The sequence below is a fragment of the Marmota marmota genome, unplaced genomic scaffold (genome assembly GCF_001458135.2).
Source record: "Marmota marmota marmota unplaced genomic scaffold, marMar, whole genome shotgun sequence".
NCBI classification, from domain to species: domain Eukaryota; kingdom Metazoa; phylum Chordata; class Mammalia; order Rodentia; family Sciuridae; genus Marmota; species Marmota marmota.
The window spans coordinates 1,648,666-1,674,603 of NW_025999932.1; the positions used below are offsets into that span (position 1 = coordinate 1,648,666).

At 54.4% G+C, this 25,938-nt stretch overlaps 1 protein-coding gene across 1 annotated transcript in view; it reads right to left on the reverse strand.

Moving 5' to 3' along the window:
* Positions 1 to 25,938, reverse strand: part of LOC107140738 (fatty acid CoA ligase Acsl3-like) — a gene marked incomplete at its 5' end in the record, with an annotated part of 74,742 nt that overhangs the window by 43,012 nt on the left and 5,792 nt on the right. The window lies entirely within an intron of this gene.

Genomic DNA, 25,938 nt, shown 5'->3' on the forward strand with positions numbered 1-25,938 from the left:
AAGGGAGTGGGAGAGAGGGGGAGGGGGGAGGGGGAGGGAGGCAGCGCAGAGCTGTGCTCCAAACCCCACTGCCCCAAGTCAGCGGCTTCCTCTTCACAGTCAGACCTGTCAATCAGACCCTCGTCCCCGTGCTCCCAGGGGCACCCAGTCCCCAGCTGTGGGGAGGGTGTGCTCAGCTTCCTGGTCCCAAGGCCTCACTCACCAAAGGGCAGTAGGATTCTCAGTGAGAAGTGGACGTGAGGGAAAGGTCCACGCCTGTAGTTTCAGGAACCACAGGAATCTCCTGCGCCCTAGAGACGTCACACGAAGTCAGCCACAGCTGACACCCAGGTCCTCTTCATGGGGGAGGACTTCAGATGAGATCTTGAACCTCCTCCTACCTCCAACGAGGTCTTGTGTGCAGAAGAGAAGGGAGACCAGCATGGGTGCTCGGACTGTGTCCTTGCTGGAACCACCCCCTGGAACCCAGAGTGAACCAGGATGGCGGGAGCCTGTGCCTCAGCCCATGCCCGTCTCCTGGGCCTGGAAACTGGCTGGCTGTGAAGCCCACGGGCTCCACAAGGCCTCACACACTCTCGTGACTTGGCTAGAAGAGGGGCCGGGACGATGGTGAGAGGGACACTCACGAGTACTGGGGCTCGTGCCAACAACTGCTCCTGGTTTGGGCCAAGGCTAGGAGCTAAGGGCTGCTGTGGGACCCCCAGGTGTCCTGCCGTCCGCCCAGGGCCTCCTTCCCACTTTGTGGGCATCAGCTTCCTGCCAAGGACATCCCTGGGCCATGGGCATGATCTACCAGACAGAAGCCCATCTGCACAATGGGGCTGGCTCCCCACAAACCTGAAAGGACACTCTCAGAAGTGACAGTCTCCACTCCCCATGGACCCCCGAGCCCTCCACTCCCAGAGCCCTGCCGCACCGCTTGCACAGAGCAGGGTGACAAGTCCCCTCTTGAAGCAATCCGAGATTGTGCACGCTGTCCCTGCCTCCATGGGAAGTATTGTTTCAAGCCTAAGGCATGTTTTCTTAGTAGAGTTTCAAAACACGAGAAACAGACCAGGAAAAAAAGCACTCCTCCTTGCTGAGGGAGTATTTGCAGAGTCTGTGACTTAAAGCTTGACCCCACACTCTTTCACATGAAAGGAGGTTCTGAGAGGAGGTTGGGGGAGACAGAGTGGGTGGGCACGGTGAATCCCGGAAACCTGGCCAAACTTCAGACCCCCTGTGCAGCCACAAGGCACACCAAAGCCCTGGGGCCTGAAGCCACTCTGAAATATTCATGAAGAAAACAGCAACAGTCTTTCTCTGCAGATGCTGCTGTACCGCCGCCCTCCACCCAGGTAGCGCCATCTCCACCTGTTTAGAAGCGGGATGCTCCACAGAGACTCTGTGCCCTGAACCCCAGAAGCTCCAGAGAGGACAGGCTCCCCTGCACCTCACACCCCCAATTTCCATGCCATGTAGGATTTTTTTTTTAAAGATGCCAACTGGACCAAGGAAAAGGGAGGTCATTTCTGCAATTTGGTTTTCATGTAACTAAATGAAGGAACTTTGGTATAAGCCATTAATACCTGCCCAGGGCCCACCCCAAAGCGGGTCCACATGCAGAGAGGCCACCTCCCTCTGTAGAGGAAACCCACAGTCCCTGTAGGTGCTCTCCCAGGGTGGCACGGCCCCTCCCAGGGCAGTGCCCAGATAACCACCAGGTCTCTGCAGTCAGAGTTGGAGCGGGGCAGACCTGGGTTCAGATCTCAGGTGTCATTGTGACAGTGAGGGTCCCCTGACCTGGGTGGGGATCTGCATCTACAACGTGAGCGGGCCCCAGGGGCCTCGCAGGTGCTAGAGATGCCAATGACCACACTTGCTGGGCACTGGTGTGATCCTGCTGCAGTGGCTGGGCCCTGGGAGGTCTGGTCTTCTGACAAGATGGCTGCAGTGGCTGCTGCAGGGAGGAGGCCGGAGGCGGCCTGTGAGTGTGTGAGCAACTGTGCGCCTTTCCTTCTGCGGGCACCACAGGGCCACCGTCCACCCCAGGGTGAGCACAGGTGGGCACCTCCTCTGAGTACTCAAGTATCTTTCCCAAAGTGAAAGGAGGAGGAGACGTCAGGCAGGGTTGGCCAACAGGCCCGGCCGTCAGAGCTCTAAGGCCAAGGCACCCACGGCCACTCTCGCCCACCACAGGCGCTCAGAGCCTCTGAGCTGGTGGACAGAGTGCTGGCAGGTGACCTGGCCCAGACCTCGGCCCAGACCCCACCAGGGTGCTTACCGTGGACCATCACAGCTCCACGGATCTTCAGAGTGGGTGGGCACGGTGACGAGGGACGTGACGAGGCCGGGGAGTCCACTAGCAGGAAAGCCAGGAAGCTCGGCTGCCCTGCCACCCGCCCGCACAGCCCCACCACACGTGGCATTCAACGTGGTTCCACTGACATCATTGTTTTAATGTAAGCGACTCCTGATGTAGAGACCAAGACCATATGAACGAAAATACAGAATAAATGGAAAACAGGAAACAGGTGATTCTATCTGAAGGGAATAGAAATCTGAGCGCAGACAAGGCTCCCAGGAGCAGATCAGAGACCACGGCATTGCTGTGTGGCTAAGCCCCTTTTCTTCCAAGGGTGACCCATCTTGGCAGGTTTTAAATTATTGTGATATTTATACTTTTCTTTCAAAAGCAAGATGAAGATTTATTTTAAACATATATCTTTTCAAAACTTGCTGGTAAAATGCTAAGAGATTTTCCCTTGAGGAAAAATAATAGCTCTTTCAATCACTCATATGCTAATACCTAGAAAGGCAGGGGTAGCCGTCCCACTGGCTCGGTGGCATGTACAGTAGGGATGCATTGTTACGTTGTAAGAGTGCTTTATTTTCATAAGAGGTTTTTTATGTTTTCCATAAAATGAAGCAAGCAACATTTTAAAAGACAATATATTTTATAAATAGTAAAATTCTCAATATAAATTTTACCAGATAGCTATACTAGTGTATGCGCCAAGATTATTTAATTGTATAACAAGGTAAAATGACAAAGATTTCCTTTTCTTTAACAGTACTGATAAATTCTCCTTATTTGCCATTGAGCAGTTTTCAAAATAGCCTCTTCAAGGCCAAGGGAAAATCATGCAAATATATAAATATGCTAATTTTCTTTGTAGATATAATGAGATTTTGAGGTTGCCAAAACCGCCACTTTATAGCTATTCCAACACTCTAAAATTAGGGGACGGTGGAGAGTTAGATGATGCAAATGAAGACGGAGGACAAAGACTGGACAGGACAATTCCAAGTCTTTAAATTCAAAAACGCTGTAAAGTTTTATTAACTGCAACATTGAGCTGCTCTTCTTAGCAATCTCCAAGGCGTCTGAGCAAACGTGAGGCCATTTTATTCATGGCCACCTGCATTCCCCTGGGGTCAGCTCTGGCCCCCTGTGCCTTGCTGGCAGAACACGCCCCCCGACTTACAACAAATGATCTCAATCAAGATGGATACAATGCTTGTGAGTTACGTTCTGTCAATGGGTAAAGGAAGGGTTCTGCTTAGACCTTGATCACAGGAGTTGGAGAGAGCCACATGTCTGCATTATTTTGATTTTCTTAACCCCCAAGTCCAGGCTGCTTATGGTAGCGTTGACTCTGTGGGAGTCCCGCGATCTGGGGAGACCAAGCTGGAGCAGTTCTGTGGGTCCCCGAGAGCCTCCCTTAGCAACGCCAGGCTGTGGCTTGCAGTCAGTGAAAGCCATGTCCTCAGGTGGGGTGGTCCCAGGGAGAGTGCAACTCTAGACCCAGTGCCCGGGGCCTGCCGCTCACCTCTGGGCCTCAGGCACGGAAACTGGTGGGAAGGAACAAGGACCTGTCTCCCTGTCCTGCAGACGTGCTTCCCTTCAGGGTAATTCTCGCCACAAACACAAGGGCCACGGGCTGGCCCAGGTCCTGTCCCTCCCCGGACCCAGCACAGAGGCCCCGTGCCCTCAAACCCCAGGGCTGGGGTTGCACCGAGAGGAAGCATTTCCAGAGCGGAAAGCAGGGCGGCAGCTCCGTCAGAGGGAAGGGAAGGCAGGGGGTTAATCAGCTCGTGCTCCCCATCCTGATTAGACAAGGAGGCGTCCTGGGGCTCTGCGTCTGTCCCGAGGCGCTCATCACAACAAACCCGCGCAGCTCCCTTGGGAGCAAACTACCTTTTAATTTTTTCCTCTGAAGATTAATCCCATTGTTGTAGAGCCCGTGTTATAAGAACTGTAAACTAATCATTCGTCATTTTCAAACACCCTGACCTTTTCTTCCATGGATCGTGGAGAGCTCTCAAAGAGGTCTCTTTTGGGTCCTGGATTTGCAGCTCTCAAGTTTAGAGAGAAGAGTTGGAAATCAGCCGGGTGTGTGCTTGACCTGCAGGAGGGAAGCCCGAGGGGCCTCCTTTCACTTCTCCTGCTATAACAGCGGCGAAGGAGAGGCTGAGGAGCGGCTCACACGACGGCCCAAGGCCACAGCTCCCCTGAGCCAGCACCCACACCCACAGCCCCTGTGGTCCCCTGGCCTCTCAGGGGGCTCTGGGCCCCAGGTCGCAGGCTGCCGTAACAGCACACCACAGACTGGGCACTTCAGCAGCAAGCTCACGTTCTCTCGCATTCGCAACCCCGAGTCCAGGAGCAGGAGGTAGGCCACCATGGTGACTCTTGTGTTTTAAGGTCATTGTCTCCTGTCAGAACTCATGTATTTGGAGAATTGAAATAGTGTGTCCATGCACAGCTCGGCCTGTTCACGTGTGTGTGTGTGTGTGTGTGTGTGTGTATACACACACTCGTTTTCCACTCTCTTCCCTCCAAAGACGGTGGCCCTCTCCAGAGCTCAGGGCTCTCCTGCAGTCAGGAGCTGGCCTCTGGTGATGGGTGCTCCCACCACCAACAGAGCAAGAGTAAGAGGTCCAGGCCCTGCGCCCACGCACGTCTGACACTCCTTAGGCCTGAAACCACCCCACTCCGTGGATGGAGGGGTGACATGAAGGAGGACCACAGCCCACTGGCCCTGGTCGTCAGACACAGTCAGGAGCTCTGGACGCTTGCTCAGGGTGTTCTGGAGCCGTGGCCCTCTCTACCTGGCCTTGGCCGGCTCTGCCCACTCACTCTGCGCCCATTCCTCCGTCTGGGCTCCAGCTCCCCTGCCCTTCTCTCACTTGTCCCCACCCTGGGCTTAGACACTGTGCCCTTCCTGCTGGCCAACCCCAGGACACCCCTCTGCAGATGGGTTCTCAGCACCAAGACCAGCACCAAGAGCCTCTGGAACCCGTGATAGAGCATCAGGAGACAGCACCAGGAGTCTCAGCTGGCGACTCAAAGAAGGGGACAAGAAAGGAGGCTGAAGAGGAGGAGAGAGAAAGGAAAAGGGAGGACGACAGAAGGGCAGAGCTGGGCATGGCCAGGGCCACCCCTGGGGTCCCCTGGATTCTGGAGGTGAACTTTCACCTCTTGACCAGCAGCACCCAGGGCAAGGCAGAGGGACGCTCGCTGGGGACCATAAGCAGGCGCATTTGAGGAGGCGGTTTAGTGGTACCCTGAGGAAGACCCTTTACCTGCTCACTGCTCCGTGATCTGAGAATTTACCCAAAGGAAATAACCAGGAATGTGGGAAGTGGGTGGTGCTCATCCATCTGAGTACAGTGGTGACAACTGAAACATCCCAGGGCCCCAGCCGGAGCAATGGGTGAGCACCTGTCATCAGCTTCAGGACACAACGGTTGACAGTCGTGCAAAATAATGCTGCATCCCCAGAATTTGCCCCAAAGAGTCAAAGGCAGCCTTACCACGTACGCACAGCATGCAACAGCTGGCTGTTCACAGCGGCCAGACTGTGGAACTCACCCGGTGTCCATCAGCAGATGAGCAGATAAATAAAATGTGGTAGAATGATGTAGAAGTGACATGGAAGCCTGTTTACGGGGGGAAATCAACATGCCATGTGGAGAGGAAAAGGCACTCTGTAAAACTTCAGTGACGCTTTATTCGTATGCGTATATACAAATGGCGGGAGATGTCCCTGTGCAGGTCTGGGGCTGGCTGCTGCACACCACACCCTGAAGAAGGCCCACCACCTGCCAAGACCCACTGAGGACAGTCGGGGAGGGAGAAGGTCAACGTGGACATGCTAAGTTGCCTCTTGGTCAGCCAGACGTGGGTGTGCCAGTCTCTTGTTTGTGTCCTTGTGTTTTCTGACCTGGTGATACTAGCTGGGACTAGTTGTGTTCTGTGAAATAATGATAGGTCTTAAAATACAATCAACCCCACTTATCCTTCAAAACGCCCGTGACACGTCAGTCCTCTCTGGAAACGTCTTCCGCGGCCCTGGGTGCCTCTCTGCACCCCGCACACCTGCTCCCCACGGGGTTTCCTGGCCATGCACTTGTTAGAGTCTGTAAACAAGTCAAGATGGCGCCTGGCATTCTTGCAGAGGGAGTGGTTTGTGAAGTAACACCAGCGAGCCATTAAGTGTGGAGATTCCTTATTGGTTGACGGCTGTATCTAGTTTATGCTAATTAGATAAGCTGTGTGGAATGTATATACACCCCTCCTGTCCTACAATATGGCTCCCACTCCTGCTGTATCAATGTTCACAAGTTGCTCGTCACCCCCACCCCACCCCCAGTTATTTTGCTGCAGCCGGACAGCGGCATGCACTAAGAGCACCAGGGCGCCTACGGCTCCTTCTTCCTACCTGGTGGACTCCCGGGCAGTGTGCAGAGCTCCTTCACCTTTCAGCTTTTCCATGTTTAAAGGTTTTGACTTTTTGTTGCTCCACAAGGTCTCACTCCCCAGTCGCTGGTCTGGCCTCTTGGCTCAGGCATCAGCACGGGGACCACAGGTGTGGCACGGTGTCCACCCGGCTGGACGTAAAAGCAGAGTAACCCACTCCTCGACTCAGGAAGGTCGGGCATGTGTGGGTGCTGCCTGGGCAGGCCTGGGAGCCATGTCCAGATGGGCCTGGGTTGACAGGAAGGGACAGTCAGGGGACACCTGGCTCCACACCAAAGCATGCCTGGACTTCAGACTGGACCCCCGGAGGCCCAGTGACAGGCCCCTCCTTAAGCCAATAGAAAACCTGTCTTTGTCCTCGTGAAATAAGTGGTCAACACAGAAACCAAAAGGCCTCAGCCCTCCCAAAGGATCTTTGCCTCTGCTCAGAGTCACGGATTGAACCTCAGGTGGCGCCGCCGAGCCCTGGACAAGGGGAACACGTCCGCGGACCCACAGCACCTGCCATCAGGGCTACAGGACCCCACCACACAAGGTCAGGTCTGAGGAACCCTGCGGCCCAGGACAGCCACCAGCCAGATGTTGACTTGTGACACGGGACACTGAAAAAGTCAGCAACCTGTCCTTGTACTCTGCCTTCGAACCATGAGGAAAACCCTCGATTGAGGCGGAATTCATATATTGTGAAATGTGCCATTTTCAAACGAGCAGTCCAGTGTCGTTTGGTGTATTCTCACTGTTGTGCAGACACCACTTCTACTCCCGGACACTTTCCTCACCCCAAAAGAACACCCTGAAGCCAGTAAGAAAGACCGCCCGACTGGCCACCTTTGACCTGGGCGCCCCACGTGGGTGGAGCCGGTCAGCATTCGCGTCTGGCCTCCGGCTGCAGCGCATGGTGGGGGTCAGACTCGGTTCCTCTGTGTGGCACAGTCATCTCAGCTGCATGGCTACAGCTCACCCCGTCTGTCTGTCTGTCTGCCAGCCGATGGGCACCAGGAACTGTGCTGCTGTGGATGGGGTGTGCCGTGTCTGTGTGCTTGAGAAGCCATTTCAGTCACCTGGTTGTCCACCTCAGCCTGGCACGGCTGGTCACCGACGAGGCAGTTCACCTTCCTGAGGAACGTCAGCAGAGGCCCACGTCACGGAAACACGGAAGCAGTCTGCCAAGGGTAAGTGCTGGAGCAACCCGGGGCCGTAAAATAAAAGCCCTTGTGCTTTCCTGGCCTGGAGGCCACTTCTGCCTTTCCCTCTGCCCTCTGAGGTGGTGTGGGTAAGAAGGACATGCCCGGCCCAACTCCCGCATTCCTGTCCCTGACGTGAGCTCATAACAGAACTGGAACGGAACACAGGGGCAGGGGTGAGCGCGGGCAGCAGGCCTGTCCTCCCCGGGCCTGGAGCCCCCTCCTTCTCCCCATGGGAGCCTTCCTCCCTGTGGGGAAGCTCCAGCAGGGGGCAGGGGAAGGGGCAGCAGCCCTGAGGGCAGGCGTGGCCAGCCACCCTGCACCAGCCCCGCAGTCGCAGCACCCAGCACGGCTCAGGGAAACTCCCAGCACAGCCGTGGCCCTCCCCTGACCCCTGGAGCTAGACGACGTGCCCAGTGTGCCCAGGTCCACTCGGGGTCTGTGCTCTGGCATCTTGGAGGCACCTTCAGACACTAACCAAGCCGGCTTAGGAGGGCGCCAGTGTCTATCTCTGTGACTTTAAAATGCACACCCTTGGACCTGCCCCTGGTCGCTCACTACACGAACACGGGTGCAGGACGCAGCGGTGGGTGCACGCGTGGCCATACGGACATCGACAGTGATGAGGTGGAATGGCGGCACAGATGTCAGTGCTCGGGTCACCACCCACGTGGGGCTGCCTTCCCTGCGAATGATGCCAGAGGTGCCCAGGGGGGTTCCTGGCATGGGGCGGGCCTCATGAGGGCTCCCTCTGGTCCTGGCCCCACTGCATGGCTGGGCAGGCAGGACACGGGCCAGGCCCAGGAGTGCAGCTTGCCAGAGGCGGGGCTGGACCTTGCTGTGATCCAGATGCCAGCTCCCGAGGCCAAGGCACCCGGAGAGGACGTGGGACAGAGGCTACTCTGCATTACGGGACAGCACGGGAGAACACGGCCCAGGGTGCTGCACTGTGCACACGAGGCCAGCCTGGACGTGGTGCAATGAGGCAGCTGTGTGCCAGCAAGACATGGCCCCCAGGAGACCCTGCCGAGGGGCGCGGGCAGTGTGAGGTTGGTCTTTGAAATTCACATAGCTTGGATTGGGGATAGATTGTGTCTGTAACACCCACGGGTGACGCATGTGCCCGGGGCACCCTCACTGGCAGGCGGGAAGTGGGCCTGGTGGGCAGCTGCCTCGGGAGCAGACCGGCTTCTGGTGCAGGCTGTGGTGCCCTGGTTAACTTTCCTCTTGCCTCTAAGTGTGAGTCCTTTTCCAACTTTAACAACCAAAAACAACAGGAGAGAATGTCTCCACCGTGAAGCAGATAAGATGCGCTGTTTGTCCTTTCCACCAAATGCCACAGGCCTTATTGACTGATGTGAAGTGACATTTTAAAGGGAGCCTGCTGCCTTCAAAGGCCTCTCAGTACTGAATCAGATGCACTGTGAGTCTATCTTGTGGTGGAAGAGTCACAAGGCACGAGGCCTCGCCATTTGCAGCCAAAGAAACTGAAGTTCAGAGGAGTTCTGAGGCCAGGGAGTCCGTGGCTCCAGCCGCACCGGGTCACACTGCCTGGGTCCCCACAGGCACAGCTGCTCCGGAGTGCTCTGCGGCTACCCCGGGAGAGCCCGCCTAACCTGGCGCCCTGCCTCACCGGGACCAAGGCAAAGGCAGAAGGGCTCAGACCAAGCCCCGCCAAGAGCTCCTCGCAGTTTCTTTCAGAACTTAAATGCCATTTTCTTCTCCTTTAAAAACACGTGTTTTCCTGAGCAGGCGCCTCTTCAACCCACTGCACCCCGTTCTGTGTGGCTGTGGCAAGGGAGAGCTCTGGAGAGCTCAACAACCAAAAAAACACTACGGCAGGTTCCTGTGTGCCCGTCAGGAGCAGAAGGGTGGGCAGGGCGCCCACGGCTGGACTAGCCGCCACTTGGCACTGGGGACGAGAACAGGAGGTGGCGGGCACAGTGAGCAAGGGCGAGCAGACCCTCCCTCTGCTCCACATGCACGGCTCTGCCCACTCCTAGAGTGAGCCAGACCACCAGAGGCCAGCTGTGGGAGGTGAGTGCTGCTGCCCCGGGGCTGCTCCACCTCCAAACCTGGCTGGACTCCGTCCTCTCCTGAGCTGGCTGCCATCACCAGTGCCAGTGACTGGGACAGGATGACTTTCCTGTTGCTGTTCGGGGTGATGGTTAAGGGCGTTGGCAATGCAGCCCCACAGACCTGGCTTCTGCCCATGCTCCAGCCTGGGGGTACTTAGCAGGACAGTGGTCTACTCTGAGCCCTGGAGGTAAGCGGGCACTTACTCACAGAGGTGTCGGAGCACAGAGGCAGAGATGATGCCAGTGCTCTGTTAGCAGTGTCCAGCACCGTGCCAGTGGACAGCCAGCCACCCCATAACCACAGTCTGTTAGCAAGTCTGTTGCCCAGCTAAGCTTCACCTGCCTGGCCAACCTCTCTGGTCAGTCACGTCTTATCAGTAAACTGCCCTTTGAACTGTTTGTCTTGGATTCAGAACTTCTTCTCTCAGCTCCTTCCCCCTGAAGGTGACCCACATTAGTTCCAAGTGGGGAGGGCGCTGGTTGGGGCAGTTCAGGTGCCCTGTCCATTCTGGACTTCACGTTTCCCCTGCTTCTTCAGGAGATGCCATCTGCAGGGTCCTGTCTTCCCTTTCTACCGTCTGTGAGGAGGTGCTAGAGGGGCTGAAGTGTCCCTGGGGACATCTGGAGACGGCAGGTTCTACCACACGTCTGGCGTCAAGGGAAGGCACGCTGCCTCCCTGAGTGTTGACAGAGCGGGGCGTCTGTCGGAGATGAGGTGGCGGATCTTGTAAGGATCAGCGACTTGCTGCATGGTGTTTACACTGGCATTGATGCAGCGACATGCTGATCTAATCACATGTCAATAAACCAGAGGCCTGATTCCCTGAGGGGACCGGAGAGGATTACAGGCTCCACTGGCAGTTCTTAGAGAACAAGGAGTCAACCTTCAGATTTAATTACTGCAAAGTTAGCCAACTGCAAAGCCTCGACCCGGAGGGGGAGACAGGGGGCAAGGTCAGCCTCGGTGGGATGACCTCCTTGGACTCGCCCGTTGGGCTCCAATCAAACTTTCTGAGACTCGTTTTTATTGAGATGGACAACTCCTGTGCACAGTCCATCTATCAGAGATTCCGGAACCTTTGTGCACAATGACAGAAAAGCAGACGTCCAGCCAACTGCAGATGAGCATGGCCTGCCCACACCCCCCCGGCCTGCACCACAGACTGGAAGGGCAGTCACCTGGGCAAAGGAGGCCAGATTCCCAGAAGACCCCACAAAGAGGCAGAGGAGCTCAGCTTGCCTGGGGCTGCGGCTGCCGGGCCTGGAGCAGGCGGGCACCTAATCCAACAGAAAGCTCTGTGCTGGGAGAAGGCGGAGCGGGGCTGCTGGTCGGGCTGCCACTGCCCCAGCGTCTCGCAGTCAGCTCTCCTCACTGTGTGTCTCCGCTTACCTCTCTGTTCACTCTGAAGTCACCCACACTGTGGGTCAAGAGCAGATTGGAAGTCTACAGAGCTGCAGGTCCTCGCACTGAAACAGAACGCAGTGACTACTCGGCAGGGGAGGTGACAGGAGGAAGCTCGCAGGAGGCCAGCTGAGCTCTGCAGGAGCTGGTGGGTCTTCCTGTGGAACAGTAGAAAGGAGATGCTTCTGGCTTCTCCGGTCAAATGGTCTCCATCACAACGAGAGTTGTCCCCCCTTACCCACAGGGAACACGCCCCAAGACCCCCAGGGGGTGCCTGAAACGGAGGTAGTACCAAATCACACATATTCTGTTTTTTTTTTATATGCTTATACCCTTGATAAAGTTCAATTTATAAAGCTGGCAAAATAAGGAATAAAAAATAGAATAATTATGACAATACTACATACTGTAATAAAATTGCCAGCACCACTACTCCTGTACTTGGAGTCATTGTTAAGTAAATAGGGGTTACTGGAACAAGCATTGCATTACCGTGACAGTTTCTCTGATAACAGAGGTGGCTACTGAGCAACCAACAGGTGGGTAGTGTATACAGTGTGGATACACTGGATAACAGGATGGTTCATGTGTAGGCAGCGTGGAGTAGGAATGGCTGGGGACTGCACACACAATGGCTTGCAACTTCAAACTCATAAACTGTTGATTTGTAGAATTTCCCACTTAATATTTTCATTCACTAGACACGGGATACTGAAACAGGGGAAAAAGAAACTTTGGATAATTATTGTACCATTTTGGTAGAATAGCATTACCAGATTTGTTAGTTCTTGATAATAATTCATTTAGGAGGGGTCTACTGTACAAGTTCTGCCACTGTAACCCTGAAGCAGCCCAGGCAGTGCGTGAACAACTAATTTATTTATCCAATCACTTTATTTAGGGACAGTGAAATTTAAATTTCATTAAATTTTAAGTACAATGAAACTACATTCTTCTTTACATTTGTTTTCCAACAATTTAAACATGTAAAACCATTCTTAGATGAGCAGCCATGCAACACGAGGCATGGGACAGACTGAGGGATGGGCTGCAGGCTGCCAGCCCTGAGCCACCCAAGCTGGGAGCCACAGGGCACCGAAAGGGAGACACTGGCTCGGGTGACTGTAAACAGGTACCCCATGCTCAGAGAAAACAGGGGTAGGCCTTCTCCTCTCCCAAACCTCACCCAGCCCCAGGCACTCTATGGTTGGTAGAAGTTGGACCCGTCTCCCGTGAGGCCTGGATTCCTGGTGAGCCTTGTAAGGTGCTACTTCCCGGTGCTCAAGGAGGATGGCGCCAGCTCCCCTCAGACCAGCTGCAAAAGCAGAAGCAAGAAGAGACGGGCTGTGGCCTTTGGTGAAGGTCGCGCTTCTGGGACAAACGTCCCGGGTCTTTCTGGAAGTGCGGGCCTTTGCCCTGTGTTCGCGTGTGAGGAGCCATGAGTCTCCAGGCCTTCTGGTCCATCAGGCCGTTCCCAAGGACACCCTCGGACTTCACCGGAGCTCCCTCGTGGGCAGAAGCAGATTGGAGATGAGCCAGCTGCCCCACGGGCCCTGACCACGTGCACCACCTACCATCACATGAACACTTGGATGGTGAGCGAGACTCCCTCATGGTGAGACTCTGGCAGAGGTGAAGGCACCAGGAGGCAGGAGGCTCAAAGAGACTTTAAGGACAAGAAAGAGATTTTCTTGGTGCTGCAAATGGATGGGGCGAGGCAGGCTGTCCATGATGCGAGAGAGAGGAGACAAAGCAACTCGGTAATGCTCTTGGAGGGCCCTTTGCAGGGCACAAAGTGAGGTGAGGGTTCGCTCTTGGCACACAGCACACAGCTGTGTCCTTGACTGCCTCCTCATTGGACAAGGGCAAGGCTTTCTGCGTTTGTCTTTGAATTGTTGATGCAGATCGATGCTTTGCAACTGCCAAGTTCAAGTTTGCTCTGATATACCACCTCCCTATTTCATTTTCAAGGTATTTTACTCTCAATAAAACTGAAGAGTGATAAAATGGTGCACTCGTAGCAGAGCCTACTGCTTCTGTTCAAACGGGAAAACACAGATAAATTATAAACCAATCTTCAGGTGACTTTCTCTAGCTGAAAAATCACCCAAGCACTCCAGATACCTTTGTGGGAACTAAGTGACCAATTCTTTCAACTCCCAGCCAAAAGAGAGAAGTGCTAAGGGAGCTGTGGGTGGAGGAATGAGTCCCCGCATGCATCCCAGGGAGGTGAAGGCTGGGGAGGGACACTAGGGACAAAGGAGATGGGCACTGGTGGGGGGCTCAGAGAGGCAAATACATTGAAGCCTGGGCTCTGGGTTGCTGAACACGTCATCTTAAAGTACATGAAACAATGTTCTGAAGCACGAATGATCATAAAACTAAGCTACCTGAGAACTGCCATCACCATAGTCCACGGTGGCTAGTGGAGATTCTGTCCTTTGTCCTATTAAAACTCCCCCCACCCTGCCCCACACACACACACACACTCTCCTCTTTCTATCCGATACTTTATGGGGACTTATGTGGCTTCTTTCCCTAGCAGAGCTGGCCACTCTTAGTCAATCCAGCTTCAGTAAACTGGGGCTCTCAGCAAACATCTGGCCCTCTGTGTGTTTTATGGATAAAGTTTTATTAGAACACAGCCATGGCCATTCATTTACATATCACCTGTGATTGCTGCAGGACTGCAAGTATAGAGCTGAGCAGTTGGGACAGAAGTGCTTGTTGCGGTTTGAACCTAAGACTGTCCACCAAACATCACAGTTAGATGGTACAGCCAATGTCCAAAGACGGGAGGATGCGGGTATGAAAGCTGTAACCTCACCAGGGGATTGATCCACTAGATGGATCAATAATAGACTCCTGGGTGAACTGTACACAGGTGGGCATGCTGAAGGAAGTAGGTCACGGGGGTGTGCCCTGGGGACTCTCGTCTTGGGGGGCTCTTCTTGCTTTCTTTCTCTCCTTCCCATCTGCCATGATGTTCTGCCTCGCTTTAGGCCCAGAGCAGTGGACACAGCCACAAGGACTGAGTTTCCGAAACTCAGTAAGCTTTTCCTCCTCTGAGCTGTTCCGGTGCTGTATTTTGGTCACAGCTGTGGAAAGTGACACGTTGTATGACCCTCGGAGATTACATACTTACTGTGTAGCCTAGGAAACCTTGCCAAGGCTGAGGTGGACACGCCAGGGCAGCTGGTGTCAGGGCAGGCAGGAGGCCACACCCATGGCCTGAGTCCTGCCTGCACTGGGCCATGCCCCCGTCACACGTGGTCCCTCACCGCCTGGTCTGCCCCACCTCCTCTCAGGCTCAACGATGCCGGTTCTCAGCATGGCAGCTGACGGCAGTGAACAGGGAGCCTTCGACCCTCCAGGACGCTCCGTCTCCCTGGACCCTGCAGCTCTGAGGCCCCTCACTCCTCCCGTCCACAGGCCACGTCCTTTTCCAAGTCTACCTCCCTTCACCTCCCATTCGCAGGCCCAGGTCCCCTGGGGAGTCCTCCCTTCTTTCTCGCTTTTCCCCCTTGTTCCCCACCACGTGTCTCACTTCTACTGGGGAAGACCCACTAGATTCCTGGTCATGTCCCAATTTACAAGGGTAAATCTAGAGGAAACCCCAACCTCAAACCCCCAGGGCCCCCACAGCCCAGCGCTGGCCGCCAGGCTCCAGCGTGCCTGCCGCGTCTCGTCTGAACTCTCCACGCAGAGGGACAGTGGTTACTGAACACGATTCACATAAGGGATGATCAAGGCCCTCCAGATGTGGTGACCCAAAGACCAAGCAAAGGTCCCTTCGAAAACATCCATCAAAGTGGACTTGAAGAAAGTCTGTTCCTTCCAGCAAGTCTGGTGAGCCAGCGAGGACTGTGCTCCAAGGACGGAGACCTCTGCACCCAATGACTTCAGGCTGGGACAGAAGGGGGTGTCAGAGGAGGTCAGCGTCCACAGAGCCAGCTCCTCTGCTGTCTGCTGCACGCACACGCAAACGAGAATTTTTATGCCATTTCTAAGTGCAAGGACAGTGTTGATAAGCTGCCCGATCTTTTCATTAACGCCCTTTTCATTAACTTTAGAGGATTCACAACTTACTTGGAAAAATACACCAACAAAATGAAAGGTGAGGGTCCTCCGCACACACCTCTGACCTCAGAAAGGAACCAGAAAGGCGGACGCTCACTACTGATTTAACCCGTCACCAACTAGACGGAAAGGGACTGCTCATCACCCAGGCTCTGAAGGCTTGTAGCTGCCCAGTACTCGACTTCCTGGTTACAGACCTGGGCGAGCACACAGGTGTGACAGACGCCCGAGCGGCTTTCCGCCCTCCCTTGAGGAGAGGCCATGAAGGGCTGCCTGAGCCGAGTCAAGGTGTTCGCTCCTGATAGATACTTGTTGATCTCCTTCCCCAGAGGGGGTCTGTTCTCAGAGTGGATCAGCATCCTGGCGGTCAGTGGTGGGCTGCCTGCCTTCGCTGGCTCGGAGATGCCCAGGGGTCTGAAAGAAGAAGGTAGCCTTGGAGGGCATGGGCCCCGATTTCAAGACTCCAGATCGGAAATACGTTAAAGGACATTTAATAAATCACTAAATGCTTCTGCTTGTACCCCAATCACAGAGACAGCCAGGAGCACCATCTCAAGTGCCCCGCTGTGCCAAGGGACAGGAGCCTGCTGTGGAGAGATTCATACACGGGGCTCCGTCGCCTCCCAAGCCCTGGAGGAGGGGCTTCTCCATTCCACAGGTCCAGTCTTGGCCTGTAAAGGGCAGTCACCGGGCTGCGCTCTCCCAGGTTCCAAGGACAAAAACTGGCACCTTCTAGGTTGTCTCCATGTGACTTCCTCAAAACTGCGCCGGCCACTGAGCATGCGGCCTCGGCAGGGGCGTCGGGGAAACCGAGTCACCTCAACCCTCCTGCCCAGCAAGGTCAGCAGCGAAGACATGCGTGTCTGAGAGATGGCGCCCCGATGTCTCAACATTAGTGTCAGTTTGCAAGAGGCACCGAGGCCTGAGTGATGGGAATTTGTCGTTGGGTGTTTTACCAGGTCCCCGTTTCCTTCGCTATGGCTGTGTACCCACAAGGCAGCTACGGCAGCAGGGGACACCAGGGCCTGGCTGGTGGCTGGGGCACAGCCACAGCATCCTGGCAGAACCTCGTCCCTGTCCTCAAGGACGGAGGCCCTCAGGGATCACTGCCTGGGACTGACTGCTGCCATCTGCGTGTGACGCTGGGCCGTGGGCTGCCTTCTCCTGGGGGGGTTCCGAGAGCACCCGGCAGGGTCTGGAAGACCACCAACAGCGGGGTGGGGACCCAGCCTCCTGGACACCGGCCAGCCACAGTGACAACCGAAGTGAGCCAGTTCAACCCTGACCACGGCGTCTTTGGGTCCTCGCGTGTTCACCTGTAACATGGGAGGATAAGGCCACAGTGGTGCGCCATGAAGCTGGCGTCACACGTGGGGGGGTCTCCGCCAGGCACGCGGCTGCTACCCCTCCCTGAGCTTTGGGTGACGCACCTGGGTGGCATCGTCCTGCTTCACACACACAAAGACCCCAAAGCACAGACATGAAGGGAGGGCCCAGGCTGACGGAGTGAGTGTCGGGTTGAGCCTTCTGACCTGGACCCACTCAGAGGGGACAGGCCCAGAGGGCTTTGCTGGTACCTGACACACGTGGGAGGTGAAATCTACTGGGTCACTGACACCCGGGTTGGCCGACACACAGAAGTGTCACAGGATGAGCTCAGGCCATGTGCCAGGGGCGCCTCCTGTTCTCGCCAGTCTGTGAAGCTGACACTGAAGTCCCCATTTAAACCTGAGGTGACAGGCTCCAGGGTTAAGAACCTCCACCCAGGACAAAATGCACAGAGGAGAGAACAGTCCTGACCCAGGTCTCTGTGTTGGAGAAGGGATCCTCTCAAAGCACCCCCCTCCTGTTCCCTGAGGGGCAGTCTAGGATTAGCCGGGAGTAGACACACGTTAGAGTGGCCCCGAGAGTGGCTGCCACCCTCTCAGTCTCAGGGTTGAATCTGCATTTGGGCCAAGGCGTGGCACATGCCACAGCATCTCTGAGACGCCCCTGCAGACCCTGCCTGCTGCGCCATGGGAGGAGCAGGGAGCCAGCTCCATCCCTAGGAGCCATGTCCCCCAGATGACCCGGGGAAGCCATGCAGAGACACCGCAGGAAGTGCTCGGGATGACAGTGTGTTTACAGGGTTTGCTGCAGGAGAAAATCACAACCTGTGTTCCCATCCAGTGGAGGTGGGCCGTCGGCTTCCTTCATCTCCAGAAAAATTGCTAAAGGAGATATTTCGTTTTGATGAGCTAATTTGAGTAGAAAATGGCCTTGTGTGTATCATCTCACAAGTAATTTTTGAATAGACCTTTAAATTGAAAACTAAAAGTACAAAGCCATAAATCTAATTATTTCCCCCTCAGCTCTGTAGTTGAACATAAGAAGAGCGAACATGCAAACAATGCAAAACATCAATGGAAATGACGTCTAATGGGGATAGAGAATGGATCAAATAAAAGAACGTCACTTAATAGGCTAATATCACACATTAAGCTTAAAAAACAGAAGCCGACCTGAAGTCTAGGCTGAACACATCCATTTGTCTAATTCTCTTGCTTCAAAAATTAAGCATTATTTAAATGTCTCTAAATGCTGCAATTGTTCATCCCCCCAAGAAATAAAAAGATCAGTGTTTCACACATTCTGCAGGGAGGTGAAGCCGCAGTCCAAAGAGACCCTCGGACAGGCTCTGCCTCTGCCTGCATTCACAGCCTGCTTTCAGGGAGGCTCCGTGCCAGGGACCCAGCCCACAGACGCATGTGCCCATCTTCACATCACTGGTGCGAGAAGAGAGCATTCCATGTGCTGACCATAGTGTGCTGCCAGGTAGGAGAGGTGTCCTACGGGAGGACTCCTGGTGCAGGGGCCGCTGCGGCTGGCTTCTGCTCCTCTGGGTGATGCAGTGCCACACAGGAATTGCAGGGCTTTCCTGAGCCTCAGTGGCCCCTGGCTCTAGGACCTGTGCCCATCACACAGCTCCAAGCAATGCCCGACTCCCATTCACCATTACACACTCAAGTGATGCACTTCTAGGCAGCTATTTTTTATTTAAAAGATAAAATACACTTGGAATGTCTACAAGGTACTTTTCATGGCAGCATCTGGATGTGCAGAATCAGTTAATAAAGAGGGCTTTCTAGGGCTCTGATGATCTAATTCACATCTCCTTCCCAGCTTAACACAAAATGCGTTCTGTAAATAATCACTTATAAACATTACCTGGTGACAAGCCTCCTAGACCCCCCCCCACAAGGAAATAAATTGGCCAAAGACCACACAGGGGAAGACAGAGCAGCACATACAGCACCACTCTTGAACTTCCTGTAGACACATTTAGTCAGCAGTAGAAAGGAGGGCTGTGTTCTGAAGCACTAATAGTGCTCACAGTGCTCCTTTGACTGACACCTGTGCAGGTCACAAGGGATCCGTCATGTGTTTGCCAGGACAACATGGATGGTCTTAAAACTGTACCTTCACACATGGAGAGCCCATGCAGGGAGCAGACTACAGCCCCATTAGTTTTCAGGGCAGATGCTTGCTTCTGTGTAATAAACTCAAGAAAAGAAATTGGCTTTGGAATAGTACTTCTGAATACAATAGAGAAAAAGTGAAAGTAGGTTAAGACCAGAGTATTTCTATATTGTAGAGGTCCAAGATTATAAAAAGAGCAAGAGAAATAGGAAATGGTAAAGTTTATCAAAATAATGCCCCAATGTCTTAGGAATATAATGTATAAAAATAAAGATGAACTTCTGTGCCCCACACTGTATCCAATAAATGGACCTTTCACAAGCAAGAACCCAGGGATCATAATGACCCTAACCCTAATTATCTGCATTTCTCATCTCACTTGCTGCCTGCTCAAGAAATCTCTCCTAATGCCTGCCTCCAGCTTTTCAAAAATGAAAAATGTGCAGTCTTACAACCTTTAAAAACAGACTTTGTAATTTGAAAGCTAGAGAAAGAAATCTCCATGCCCAGATGGTTCACTGGAGGAGCTTACAAGCATTTAAAGATGAATTAAAACCAATTCCACACAATCTCCTCCAGAAAATAGAGGAGGAGGAAACACTTCCCAAATCATTTTATGAGGCCCATCTCACCCTGATACCCAAACCAGCCAAGGACAAAAGACATCTTCAGACTAATATGTCTCATAAACTTAAGACGCAAAGCACACACGCACGCGCGCACGCGCGCGCACACACACACAGTAGCAAAGCAATACCAGAAATACACAAAAAGAGTATTACATCATGACCAAGTGATATGTATTTTAAATATGAAAAGCTGACCCAATATTCAAAAATAAATCAATACATTCCACCCCATGAACAGGCTGAAGGGGAGACATCACGCCTCACATTAACTAACACAGAAATAGCACATGACAAAATCCAGCCCCATGTTCAACAGAAGTCTGAGCAAACTGGGAGGAAAGGGGAGCTCCTGCGCCTCGTAACAAGCACCCCAGGAACCACAGCTAGCCTCCTAATGGGAACGAGAGGCCACCAGGCCGTCGAGCAGCCCAGGGCCGGGGCTCCTGTCCATGCATCAAGGCAGGAGAGGGCTGTCGAGGACATTCTATGGAAAGGAAGAAAGGGAAGGATCCTCAGTGCAGATGACTTGATTGTCCATGTAGAAAAGTCAAAAGGACTTACGAACTCTCCCAACTAACAACTGGGATAAGCAAGGTCACGGCATGCCAGACAGACACAAAAATCAGTTGCTTCTATAAACTAGCAATAAACAACTGGATGCCAAAATCAGAAACTCAAAATGACTTATAGTTTCTCCAAAGAAACAAACTTGCACAGAATTTATATTTTGAAAACATGAAATGACGAGGAGAGGAATAGAAGACATCAATGCATGGAGAGACTCACGCGTCCCGGGTTCGAGACAGCATTGTCAAGGTCTCGAATCTCCCCAGTGGGCTCTCTGAGGGCACACTCACCACTGGGTCCTGGAAAGGCCCTCTGAAACACAGACAAGCTTTTTCTTAACTGCACATAGAGGTGGGAGCCCTGGAACAGCCAGGATGATTTTGCACAGAGGAGTAAGGCAGAAGGAGCCGTCTACCAGATCCAGACACCTGCAGCACTGGCTGGACAGCAGCACAGAACCCCAGGAAAGGGGAGCCAGAGAGGGACACATTGAAATTCAGCAAGCAGGACGAATGCCCAGAGATCCTCAGGGGAACAAGAGTGGGCTCTTCAGCAAGCACAGAATGGATGCACCTTCCAGAGAGGTAACTAACTCGAAATGCACAGCAGGCCCCGGGCAAACACAGAGCCACGAAACCCTCAGAAAACTGCAAAACCACAGAAAATCTGCAGGACCCGGGACTGGCCGGAGGATCCATAGATTTGGCACCAAAATCAAGGAAAATCAATAAATTAGAATTCATTACACTAAAAACATAATTTAGAGAGGCTTAGGAGATTAAAAAGACAAATTAGCCTGAGATACGATGTTTCTGAATCACCTATCTTGCAAAGAAGTTGTATCTGAAACATATAAAGTACCCTCAAAACCAGCAGTAAAAATAAATAATATATTACCCAATGGGCAGAGCCAGGCGAAGAGGATGAGAAGGAAGTGTGTCACGATGGCCCAGAGGGCAGTGTGAGCAGGGCCCACAGGAGCCAGCCCGTCAGCCCCGCTGGGAATGAGGATGAGCCGAGACATTCAAAGGTAAAATGTGGACCCACCGGGTAACCCAGCACTGCGCCCTAGCCAACAGAACTTAGGCAGATGCAAAGTCCTGAACCTGCGTGCTCCCAGCAGCTCCGTACCTGGAAGCTCCCCAGTCGCCCTTCAGGGGACGAATGGTTAAACCAACCGAGGGACAGATGTACTACAGATGGCTCCTTAGCAACCAACAGGAACAGATCAATACACGCAGAAACTGGTGGACCTCGGGAATGCGGTCCTGGGTCTCAGTCCAACCTCGAAGGGCACCGTGCACTGCAGGGCAGATGTCCACAGGTGCAATTTGGTGCTGCGAATTGCCTAGGATCGCACACATACCCAGGAGTGTGTCTGTGACAGCTGGCAAAATATAAATAGGCCGCGTGCTCTGTGCCCTTGGCAAGGTCCTGGCTGTGACCTTGTGTGGCCAATAGGAACAGGTCAAGCTGAGGAAGGCTGGATCTGGGATTTCCAACCTCCTGTGCAGTTCTTTGCAGATCCTTGCGAATTGATAATTATCTCAGGATAAAGCCTGTTTCCTTTTAAACCGGCAAGCGCCGTCTAGAAGGACAAGCAGCTGGAGGAGTGGGGAGGGAGGGGGGCTTCCACTGTCCACACACCTCAGAAACAGAAACCGAGAAAGAACCGAGGACAGGGCCCAGGGAGACTGTTTCCCCAGGCCATTACGCTCTGTCATGGAAAGCGAATGACTAACCTGAAATGGCCTTCCACATGTAACACAGAGGAGAGGCAAACCCAGCCTCTCTCTCTATCTCCCCCAAACTTGAGAGTAGGGGGTAGCACACAGCAGGTGACAGAAAAGGGAAAAGGAGCAGCGGGAAGACCACCGTCCTCAGCAGAGGTTCGGGGAGGGTGAAGTCAGCACCTGTCCTGAGGCCTGCACAGCAACCACCTTCCAGCTACAAACTTCTCCTGCCCTGGTCTCGCACCGGGAGGGGGATACTGAGGACGCCAACGCAGAGAGCACCCAGAGCAGAAGATCAGCTGCAGCATCACAGCGGAGCACCCCAGGGGCAGAGTGCAGACCTGAGCAACGGGAGGGGCAGGAGCCGGGAGGGCGCTCAGGCCCAGCTCTCCCGCACGGGGAGCCCGGCACAGTGCACTCGACCGATGAGCAACTCGGCCGCACAGACTCATCCCTGCTGTGGAAGGAACGGTTCAGTCCTTGTGCACATTGGCCCATGGACGTCTCCTAATTGTTCCACGTGGTAGTTTCTTGGCAGAGACCACACCCTCAAGCAGCTGTGTCATGTGCCCAGGTCTCACAGCACGGCAAAGTGAGGACATGGACCCACGTGGCAGAGCCCAGGCCACCCATGCTCCAAAGACCACCCCATGCTCCAGAGATGCTGGACACTAAACCAGATCCACCCACAAACCCTTGCAGCACTTTCTGGTTGACTGACAGCAACTCCACAGTGCCCCGAGAGTCCACTGCTCAAACCCCTCCCCCCCCCTTCCCCAGGTGGTCCTGGTGCCTGATGGCTCCTCCCTCTCACCTTCCCAGCAACAGCCACCAGCTTCGTCTCTTGTGGCTCCCTCCACTGTGGCCACTTCACCCGCTGCTGCCAACAGGAGTACCAGCTGGAGGGACTGAGGCCCCACGAAGGGGCCGGCTCTGGGCTGCCCACGCCCAGGCCCCGGGGATGCTCCCCAGGAGCGAGTGCTGCTCCAAGTGTGAGCTCAGATAGGGCAGGAGCCCTCAATGCCACGGGCCCTGCAGGCTTCCTGGGGTACAAACAGTGCCCCCCCAGCTCTTAGCAGACCACCCACCGTGGCAAGTTGCCGCCTCCTTTCCTGGGGGCTGTTTGCAGTTGGCACGGTTGGGGTGAAGCCAGCATGAGGCACAGTCACCCCTGTCCACCACCTCTCCCTGCGGCTCTCACCGGGAGCTCCCTCTCCTGGGCCAGGTCTCAGCTGGGAGTGGTGAGGGACCGCCTGGGCTCTGGGCAGGCTGAGGACACTCCTGGGCCTGTGGCCTGGGCCTGGCCCAGCTGGAGTGGGGAAGCCACGCCCACTGCCCACAAGACGCACTGAAGACATAGCTGCCAGAGGTGGCCTCGGTTAAGCCAGGAGGGGAGAGTGCCGGGATTCACCTGGCCTGGGGTCCTGCACCACCGGCGCCCAGGGACCACTGCCTGCCATTTTGTTCAGCTCATAAATGCTTCTCCAAAGCCCAGTTTGGGGGCATGGCTGTGTGGATATGAGAGGTGATTAGCCTTGAGAGTGAGAAAGGCAGGAAGGGAAGAAAGACATGACACAGAGGTGCTCCCGTGACGAAGGACGGCCCTGCTGGGCACATCCAAGGTGCAGCCTCCTCGAGCTTCAAAGAGAGCGGAGCCAGGCCGAGCTCCGTGCTGGGCCGAGCTCCACGGGGCAGGGTGGAGATGAGAAGCAGGCCCAGAATGAGGAGCGGCACATCAAGGCCTCTGACTGACCTGTGACCGCCCCTCCCGGTGCACACTCGGGGGCTAAGGGGCTCTTTCCACTTGGCGCTGCCCCATGCAGGAGAGCTTGGAGTCTGCACCAAGGGGTCATGCATATGGCACTTTGATGGCTGTGTCCATGGGCCATGGGGGGCCGAGGCACACGTCGATGATGAGAAGAAGTGGGGTGGGGTGCAAGTGGATAAATGGCCGGCTGACCTTTGAGTCTCCCCCCATGGCTGTGGCCCCTCCTGAGGTGGCAGATGAGTACAGTACCAAGGTTACCTTGCAAAGTCACAAAGAGGGAGCATGGGCGGATGCCTAGCAGGGCCACGGCTGGCAAAGCCAGGACCTGGAGGTGTGCAGGGGAGCACTCTGGCCATGAGCCTCCCTCCCCCACGGCTTCCCAAGGAGTGGCCGGGAAGCGCACCCACGCACAGGTGGAGCTACTGTTTACGTGACTTCATCCTCCGCCGTCTTTGCTTACAGTTGCACACCTCTCTTGTGTTCAATATTTACCAAAGAGCTGCAAAATTAAAGAGATCCCATGGTTGCAGAAGACAACATAATTATAAGGGTCAGCTTGATAAGACATATAATCTTCAGAAACCTGCAGGCTCGCCTAATAAAATATTTACATCAGTCACGGTCGGACACCCAGAGAGAGCGCAGTAAACGATCCCTTAACCGCAACTTTTCAGAGTGTGCAGAAATGTCACATGCATGCCGTGTGCACAGGGACATTGCCGACTTAACCAGCAAGTGTCCTTTCTTCTTACCATCTAAGACGCCAAAAACGGTGAGAAAGAGTAACTCCTCTATCAGGCCTGAGTCTATTCCTTTTGTGAATCACAAAGAAGCTCTTTGCACTTTAGTTATATTTCATCAAAAAGCTGCAAACTAGAGAAACCTCTCACCTCTGCCCTGTGGAGAGGCAAGCGAAGCTTGTTTGAGTACTGTTTATTCCCACGGTTTAATACAGCGTCGACGTTTCAGTTTGAACTTGGCTGTGATGGAGCACGTGGCAACAACACATCAGTATCAGGACACAGGTGACGGCCTCACCCTCGCACCACAGTGGATTTGAAGTGTGGCTGTGCCCCGGTCACTGGGTCGCAGACAGCACTCTGCTTCCAGGGCCAGTGATGTGTGGACCGCCCCGCCACGTGGACTCCAGCACCTGGACCCGCTGGACTCCTTGGAAATAACCTGGTGCATGAGGTGCTTTCTGGAAAGGGGAGACCGGGCCTCTGGAGGTGGTGAGCAGGTCCCCAGGAGAGTGTGGTGGGGCCCCGGAGCAGAGCCTGGAGCCACATCTCCGTCTCACAGCCCCTACTGATGCCTTCAGCTCCCCTTCCTCCCTCTGCTAATGGGGTTCATGTGCCTGCTGCTAAAGTCAGTGCGGCAATTGGAATTCTTCGTGTGTAGGAGAGAGGTCAAAATGGCGGCGCTATCGGTCTCCCGCTGTTACTGTGCCAGGACTTCAGCTATGCTCCCGACGCCAGGCAGAAATAACCCAGGCATCTTGATCTCTAGACCTTAAACGTGAATCTCCAGGAAAGCCAAATGACTTCCTCCCCCATTCAAGAGTCAAATGGCCAACATAAAACATTATGAGGACGTACACACTGGCAGCTCTGTGTCATTTGCTGTCACATGAGGGAGACCGCATTGGCATCTGGGGTCATCGTTAAATCTGACGTGAGACAATGCAGGAGCATCTCCGTATTTTGGAGTCTATGCAGCTGATGAAAAATACAGCTTCAGGAAAGAGTCAGCCACGTTCCTTTCCTCTGAAGAGGCTGCTCGGTGAGGCACATGGCTCTCGACGGCCGGGTGTGAGCCGGCGTGCTCTCACCTGGCCTTCCCGCTCCCAGGCCTCCTGGCCTCTCCCACGTCAGTGTGGGACCCTGTGCTCCTGCTTCCCGAGGGCACACCGTCTCCCTGGCCCGGCTCCTCCCTCCCCTTGGATGGCTGCCCCGCAGATCTGCGGACACAGGCAGGAGGCGGCGCGCAGGCCTGGGCAGAGGTGCGCCGCTGCTTGGAAAGCTACATCGCTTGGTCCTTTCAAACCATCTGCTTTTAGCTTAGAAGAAACAGCTGAGCCATAAGAGTGTGGCCCTGTGTCCTGTCCTGTGTGTGACAAAGCGAAGGGCCCAGCACTCGGCACTCTGTCCACACTGGGCTCAAAAAGTGACGACTTCAGAAATGGCCCGGTGGGAACTGAGGCCACCTGTCGAGTGGGAGAGGGGTATGATTCCCACCTGCCGGGCGTCCTATGCTCACGTCGGGCACAAAGGACCCTAAGGCACCCAGGCTC